The 8,595-nt window shown below is 37.0% G+C and overlaps 1 pseudogene; it reads left to right on the top strand.

The window, feature by feature from the left end:
* The first annotated feature begins 7,168 nt into the window (after nucleotides 1-7,168).
* Nucleotides 7,169-7,996, top strand: LOC101838209 (annotated as a pseudogene).
* The last annotated feature ends 599 nt before the right edge of the window (nucleotides 7,997-8,595 follow it).

Consider the following 8,595-nt stretch of genomic DNA (forward strand, 5'->3'; position numbering starts at 1 on the left):
GCTCAGTATTTAAAGCACTTGCCACTAAGCCTAGCAATCTGTGTTCAACTATGACTTACACAGTAAAAGGACAAAACTAATGTCCCCAAATTTTCTACCTATTTCTATACCCATGTGGTGACACAGACAAAACATACACAGAGAGAGAGAGAGAGAGAGAGAGAGAGAGAGAGAGAGAGAGAGAGAGAGACAAGGATCAAATAAATGAACACACTTAAGAAATAGAAACATAGAATTGATTCTTGCTGAATTCCTCTGGTTTAAAGTAGCTAGTTGTAACGTTATAACTACAAATATATATTTTCTCAAATATTAATTTATAAATTGAAAGCAAAAGGAACGTTACACAACCTGGATGAAATCTGGATTAGAAGCACTGTTTACAGTCATAAATACAGCATTAATTATTAACTTACTAATTTAAGTATTTGTACACCCATTAGAAAAGCATAACTGTATCTAAGCATACACTGGTTGCCTACCTGTTTTTCCAACCTCAGAAAAAGTCAGTTCTTTTATAAGTATATTTGTGTGAGTGAAAAAAACAATCCCTAAAGTGAATGTATTGTTATGGTAAGTTATCTTACTTGCTTTTGGTTTTCTTTGAAATCTGTGTTGAAAACCTGGCAAAAACTTAGTTGAAAATGTTTACAAATATTTCCTGGAGGAAACAAAGAGACATTAGGTAATTCCTATGACACTCAGGATGCAGAGGCAGGTAGATCTCTATGAGTTAGAGGTCAGGCTGTTCTAAATACGAGTTCCAAAACAGTCAGAGCTACATAAAGAGATGCTGTCTCAACAAGTAAACACAAAAAATGAAACAATAAAGAAAGCCTTCTATAAATTCAAGTAGTAGTCTAAGCATGTTTATTCATTAGAGCGCTGCTCAGCATACTCACTAAAATATCATACTCTTATAACAAGTAATAGCCTGATCCTTTCAACTAATATTATAAGTATACCTATAAGTTCCCAGCTCTACATTCCTTCTATTATATAGAAGACACAATAAGAACTCAAAGCACTTATGTTTAGTTTTTCCTTTCTAAATCAACACTGAAGCAGTTGTTCCTTGTAGTCCTAAGTATTGTACAGGGAGGTTTTTCAACTACCCAGAATGTTTGCTGAAGCTGCGCATATCTGGAGGTTCAACCAGATTGCAAAGAAGATGATTCTTACAAAACAGGCAGGTGTTAATATCATACAGTTCCAGATTAATGCTTATTGAATGGTGCTGGCTTCAGTGGACCTAGTCTTCCCACATCAATTAAAAATCAAGGCAGTCCAGCCAGTACTGACATGTCTACAATCCAATCAAATGAATCTGTCATTCTCTTTCAGGTAGTTCTAAGTTGGATCACAATGACAAAGCTATCACAACAATTTTATTATTTAGATTTCTATTGTCCTGTTTGGATAACATTAGACAAATTAAAATTAATACACTGCCATGGTATATATTATATAATAAATTTGACATATATATGTATATATATGCATATCAAACCATGTTTTACCTTCTTATTTAATTTACGAGTATTCATGAAGGTTCACTCTTATATCAAAGTGCTGCAAAAGGTCACAATTTACATAATGTATATGTGCTAAACCTTGTACATGGAGATGCTAAAATATTTTAATCGCAAATTTAATTGAAATGTTCTCAATGTTTTATCAATAAAAATGGGTGATACACAAGTAAATTGAGGAAACACATATATACATAGGCTAATTTTGTGAACCAATCTGTATTGGTAACTTTCACACAATTAGAAAAAGTGTAGAATACTTACTGCATTTTGTCTTAACTACATATTTAAACTTTGGGCACCAGTGTTTTTTAAGTCATGAAATAAACTAAAAACCTTTATTAACTTTAACAATAATATATTATATTATTTTACACTTTCACTCTTAATTTGCATACTGGTAGTAAGAGATCGTACTGTGACTTATGTAGTTTGAAAGTTACCATCCATAAGTACATGATGACCAACACTTGATATATGTGTGAATAAATAATCCTGGGTTTAAATAGAGCTTTGTTATTCATGATTTCAAGAAATAAGACCATGAATGAGTCATTGATGAGAAATTTAAAAGATAATTTTATCTGCCTTTATTAGATGTCATATGCTATAATAGACAATCACCATGAAGCCCTGTTTCAATTTTCATGAGAATGTAGAAGGAGGGATAGTGAAATATAATTAATAGATTAGTGTGTGTACCATTATTACTGCTTCTAATAAACAAGGAGGTAGCCAAGCTTCATTCAAGACATGAGAAGGTTTATAAATTTGAATTATGAAATGAACAATGAAATTCCAACTTTTAATTATTCTGAATTACAACTGCATATAAACTTCTCCATAAGCAATGAACATATTGTTTCTAAAAATTTGGGAAAAAGTGAACCCTATGCTGGAGAGATGACTCAGTGGGTAAAGAACTCATTAGTTAAGTAGAAGGACTCAAGATTGGGTTCTCACAGTTTGAGGAGGTCCCATGTATTAATTGTTGACCTCAGTGTCTGTGCTACTGGTGTTATATTCAAGAAGCAGTCTCCTGTACCAATTCGTTCAAGGGTACCACACACTTCTAAGAGGTTCAGTGTGGCTGGATTTATGTTGAGGTCTTTTATCCATTTGGACTTAAGTTTTGTGCATGGCAATAGACATGGATATATCCGCATTCTTCTACATGCCAGCACTCAGTTATGCCACCACCATTTGTTGAAGATGCTTTCTTTTTTCCATTATATATTTTTAGCTTCTTTGTTGAAGATCAGATGTTCATACATATGTGGGTTAATATCAGGGTATACAATTAGATTCCATTACTCTACCTGTCAATTTTTGCACCAATACCAAGCTGTTTTCAGTACTTCCACTCTATAATGAGCTTGAAGTCAGGGATGGTGATGCCTCCAGATGTTGCTTTGTTGAATAAGGTTGTATTGGCTATTTTGGGTCTTTTGTCTTTCCATACAAATTTGATTATTGTTCTTTCAAGGTCTTTGAAGAATTGTGCTGGTATTTTAAAGGGAATTTCATTGAATCTGTAGATTGCTTTTGGCAGGATTACCATTTTCTAGGGAATGTTAAGTTATTTATTTAGGGTGTGTTTGCACATTATCTCATAAAGAACATCTAAACACTAATTTCTCTTAGAGTTCTTAAACTTATTTAAGGTTTCAAAGCCTCTGAAATAGCTATCAATGGTCATTTCCCATTGTTGCAATTGTGACTCAATGTAAGTAAGCCTCATAAAATACAAATTTTTGTCATAATTTTCTAGAGAACAAGCAGGTTATATCAAATACTTTTTGATATTTGGCTACACAAATACTAATTAAATATAATGGTGTCATATTAATTTGAATAAAAGAAAATGATTTGGTAAGGTATTGAAGCTCTAAATGGAAAACACATTATTTAGAAAGATGAGAAAATGGTTATAAAATATTAACTAAATAAAACTTTAGTGATAAGTAATTTAATTCATCAAATAGACAATATTTTCTCATCATCAATGCAGTCACATTAATGTGTCATAATTAGAAAAAATTGAAGTCCCCACAAATTTAGCACATTATTTGTACTGTATAGCATATTTCAGACTTTGAAATTATCATCAATATTTTAAAGCAACCTCAAATTATATTTTATAGCAAGTGATAGAACCAGATGAGTAAACTGAAAATTTTGAAGTACAAATGCATTCTTAATTAATTAATTTTTCTTTTTATTGAAAATAGATTCTCTCATATAACACATTCCAAGCAGATTTCACTCTCCATTCCTTCAAGGTACTTCCTCAAATTCCTGCTCTCCCCTTGTCATACCCACTCCCCCATCTCCCTTTAGCAAAAGATCAGGCCCCTAAGGGACAACAACTATTTAGCGAAACAAAACAAAATACAATTAAACAAGGCAAAAGCCCTTACACAGAAATTAGGCAAGTCAATGCAACAGGAGGAAAAGTGTCTCAAGAGCAGGCAAAAGAAGCAAAAACACACTGGCTGCCACAATTAGAAGTCTCACAAAAACAGCAAGCTAACAGGCACAACACATACAGAGAACCTGGCATAGAACTATACAAGTCCTGAACTTGCAGCTTCAACCTCTGTGAGTCCAAGTGAACCTGCTTAGTTCATTCCATGAGCTATGTTCTTCTGACTTTTTATACCCTTTTGATGCCCACAATCTTTCTTCCCAATCCTCCATGGGAATCTCCAAGCTCAGAGGGGAGGGTACTGATGGAGAACTCCATCTGAGACTCTCTCCACATAATGTCTCACTGTGGGTTGCTGCATCTGCCTAGTTCCATTCATTTTCCAGCAAATTCACTGTCACTTTTTAAACTGCAGAGTAACACTCCATTATGTAAATGTACATTTTGAAAAACCTATTGATTTATTTACAAAGTCTACTTTAGGGTTCAAATAACTCTGTCATTTGATTTCCATTTAAAAGCTAAACATGGTTGATGGTCATGTAGGTTGATTCCAAGTTGTAGCTATTATGAATAAAGCTGCTATGAACATAATTGAGCAAGTTCCCTTATGATATGAGAATTGAACAAAAAATGGGAAATATTCGTACAATGGAATATTACTGAGCTGTTAAAACCAAAAACTTTAGGAAATTTGAAGGCAAATGGATGGAACTAGAAAAAGTCATCCTGAATGAGGTGACTCAGACCCAGATAGACAAGTATGGTATGTACTCATTTGTAATTGGATATTACCTATAAATTAAACGATAACAATGCTACTACAATCTTTAAACCAAGAGAAGCTACAAAACAAAGAGGAGCACAGTAGGAATTTCCCTGTGTTCACATGGGTGAACTTGGGGCAGGTGAACATGGAAACATGAAGGATCGATATAAGAGAGTGGCATGAGAGGGAAAACATTGAAAGAGAAAACTGGAAAGGAGGAATATTTCAAGGTTATGAAGAAACCTAGTGCAAGGGAATCTCCCAGAAACCCTCAGCTAAGATTCCTAACAACAGTGGACATATAGCATGAAATGGACATTTCCTGTTATCAGACTGATGGCTATCACAAATGCCATCAGAGATCATTCACCCTGTAACTGATGGAAGCAGAGACAGAGACCAAATGATTAGGTAGAGATCAGAGATTCTTGCTGAAGATAGGGAGGGGTGGTTGTAGGAGTCAGAAGGGTCAAGTACCTCACAAGAAAACCTGCAGCAAGGCTAATCTCCAAAATTTACAAAGAACTCAAGAAGCAAGTCTCCAAAACACTAAAGGATCCAATTAAAAGCTGGGCTGCAGACCTAAATAGGGAATTCTTAATAGAGGAGGCTAAAATGGCCAACAGACACTTAAAAAAGTGCTCAACATCCTTAGCCATCCAGGAAATGCCAATCAAAACAACTCTGAGATACCATCTTACTCCTGTCAGAATGGCTAAATTCAAAAACACCAAAGACAATTTATGCTGGAGAGGATGTGGAGAGAGGGGAAAACTCCTCCACTTCTGGTGGGAGTGCCAACTTGTACAGCCACTTTGGAAAGCAGTATGGAGACTCCGCAGGAAAATTGGAATCAATCTACCACAAGACCCAGCAATTCCACTCTTAGACATATATCCAAATGAGACAAATTCATACAACAAGAGCATCTGCTCCACAATGTTCATAGCAGCATTATTTGTAATAGCCAGAACCTGGAAGCAACCTAGATGTCCCTCAACTGAAGAGTGGATAGAGAAAATGTAGCACATTTACACAATGGAGTATTACTCAGCAGAAAAAAAAAAACAATGAAGAGTCTGGGAAACAGGAAAAAACCTAAAAGATATGCATAGTACCCAAAAGAAGAGGAATGCCCATTCCTTATAATGAACTTGATGTCAATAACCATCCGGGTGTCTTCATCCAGTGACCAATGGAAGCAGAGGCAAACACCCACAGTTAAGCACTGAACTGAATCCAAAGAACCCAGTGACAGAGAGAGATGAGCCATAAGCAAATTGGCAAAGAATGAGTGGGCAAAACCAGCAGAGACAGCTGATCTGAACAGGGGAGAGCTCTTGGACCCCAGACCGAAAGCGGGGAGGCCAGCATAGGACTGATCTGGACCCCATGAATGTGTGTGTCAGTGAGGAGGCCTGGGCAACCTATGGGGCCCTGAGCAGTGGATCAGTGTTTATCCCTGGAATACAAACAGACATCGTGTGTACATAGCACAAAGAGGGATGCTCTCTCAGCCTGGACTCTTAGGGGAGTGCCTGGACCCTACCCTGAGTGAAATGACAGACTCTAGATATCCCCTATTTGGAAGGAATTGGCAATAGGGTGGGAGGCTGGGGGGATGGGGGGTGCGGGAGGAGGGGAGGGAGAGGGAACTGGGATTGACATGTAAAACAAGCTATTTAAAATTAAAAAAAATTAATAAAAAAGAAAAAAAGCAAACCTGCAGCAAAACCTAATCTGTGTCATTGGAACTCACTGAATCTGAACTAAAAACCAGAGAGCCTGCATGGGACCAACCTAGATCCTCGAATTATATATGTAACAGTTGTGTAGCATGGTCTATTTGTGGGACTGACCCTGGGAGGAACCTAGAATTCAGTATGAAGATTGCCTTTCCCAGGTACTTACATAGTCTTACTTTAACTTGCTATGCCATTCTTTCTTGATATTCATGGAAGGACTGACCTTTTCTGGACAGAAACAAGGAGTGGATTACAGATGTGTGGGGCGTACAGGAAGGAATGGGAAGGGAAATGAGAGGAGAAACTGCTTTGAGGAAATAAAATAAATTAATTAAATAAAAATGAAGTAAATATGGACTGTGCTTTATCTTTCTGAAGTTTGAGAACAATAAGAAGGTATTCCTGGGCTTTCCCAAGAGCCTTCTACATTTATTAAGGGTCAGGTGTAGTTGGGGGCTCAAAAGCCCAGCTTTTTATTGAAAGTAGAAGTTGTTTCTGCCTTCCTCCATGCAAAGCCTGTTACCTTCTATAAGTGTTTTCTACAGAACGCATCTGGGGTGATTTGTTAAACTACAAATCTTTGGCCAAGCTTGTGTGACATCATCCCTGTCAAGTGTCCATGATACGTAGCCTGAAGAGAGTAAGGACTATGTGGTTAAACTCTATGCCCTACCTTGTTCCTAATTTGTTGAGGATGAACAGCTTTCTTTCCAATTGTACATTTCATGCTAGAGTTTTAGGTGTTCATTTCATTTATACTAGAGAAGTAAGGCAGAATAGTGAGGGTTTTGTTGAACTTGAGTCAGGGAATGTCTGGAACAGAAGTACTTCGAGGGGTTCAAGTCACACAGAACCACCATGGGTGTGGTGTGTTGAAGCACAATTGTTCAAAGAGTGCTGACAGTACCAATGATGGCTTTATGCAGCTTCAGGGAATCCCGTTTACATGCACAAAGGAAGAAATTATTCTGTTCCTCTCAGGTTTTAAAATTGTGCCAAATGTGATATATTAGCTGTGGAGAAGGCTTCAGTTTGCCTCACAGGAGTTAGCTGAGAAAGCTCTAAGGAAGCACAAGGTGAGAACAGGGCACAGGTATGTTGAAGTGTTCAAGAGCAGTCAGGGGGAAGTTAGGTCAGACTCAGATCCACCTCTAAAGTTCATATCTGTGCAGAGCCTGGGTCCCATGCCTGCCCTGGCATAGCATAGAGGTACATTGGCATTGTGAAACAGGCAGGCGTGGATAGAATTAGGTCCATTGCCTATAGTGATGGCTATGGCGGTTATGAAAAATACAGTGGCCTCAGTGATGGCTATGGCTTCACCATTAACCTGTTTGGCAGAGACCTCAGCTACTGTGTCTCAGTAATGTATGACCACAGATATAGACACAGGGAGTTCCCAGTGCAGAGTACCACTGTCCACTGCATCCACATTAGACAGCTACCATACAAAGCAACAAAGAATATTCATAAATTTTCCCTTTTGATGCATTTGCCTGAAACTTGTAAATTTTTTCACTAGTTTTTCTTAAAGACTTTAATGTAAATATTTATGTAAATTTTCATTTCCTGACTCATTAAACTAATACAATGTCACAAATAATTATCACTGCTTCTTTAGCTAATTTCAAATAGTGAACTACCTCAACCTCCTAACTATATTTAAAGGTAGATGGGCCAATGAAATGGCACAGTCAGATAAAGATACTTGCTACAAGGCCAGATGACCTGAATTCCATTGCTCTCACCCACATGGTGGGAGGAAAGAACCAACTCCTAAAACTTTCCTTTGTATGGACACAAACACACACAAACACACACACATGCATACACAACCCCTCACACATAGTCTCACATGCAAACTCCCACATAAGCACAACAAATACATGTAAAAATATAAAGAAAGAAATGGGTAATTGCATTGAGGTCTCCATTGTTCTAGAATATTTCTTCATGCTTTTTCTCTAGTATGTTGTTCTGTTACTTTCCCTGTGAGTGTTTGAATTGTGAAATACCTCCTTTTCTATTTGGACAATTAATGAAAATGATATTCAGTGGCCCATTTAAATTAATCTCCTTTGAACTCATGTTGCATTATATGGTGTCTCTTTTAAATAGGCC

The sequence above is a fragment of the Mesocricetus auratus genome, unplaced genomic scaffold, assembly GCF_017639785.1.
Source record: "Mesocricetus auratus isolate SY011 unplaced genomic scaffold, BCM_Maur_2.0 Super-Scaffold_100011, whole genome shotgun sequence".
Taxonomy (NCBI): domain Eukaryota; kingdom Metazoa; phylum Chordata; class Mammalia; order Rodentia; family Cricetidae; genus Mesocricetus; species Mesocricetus auratus.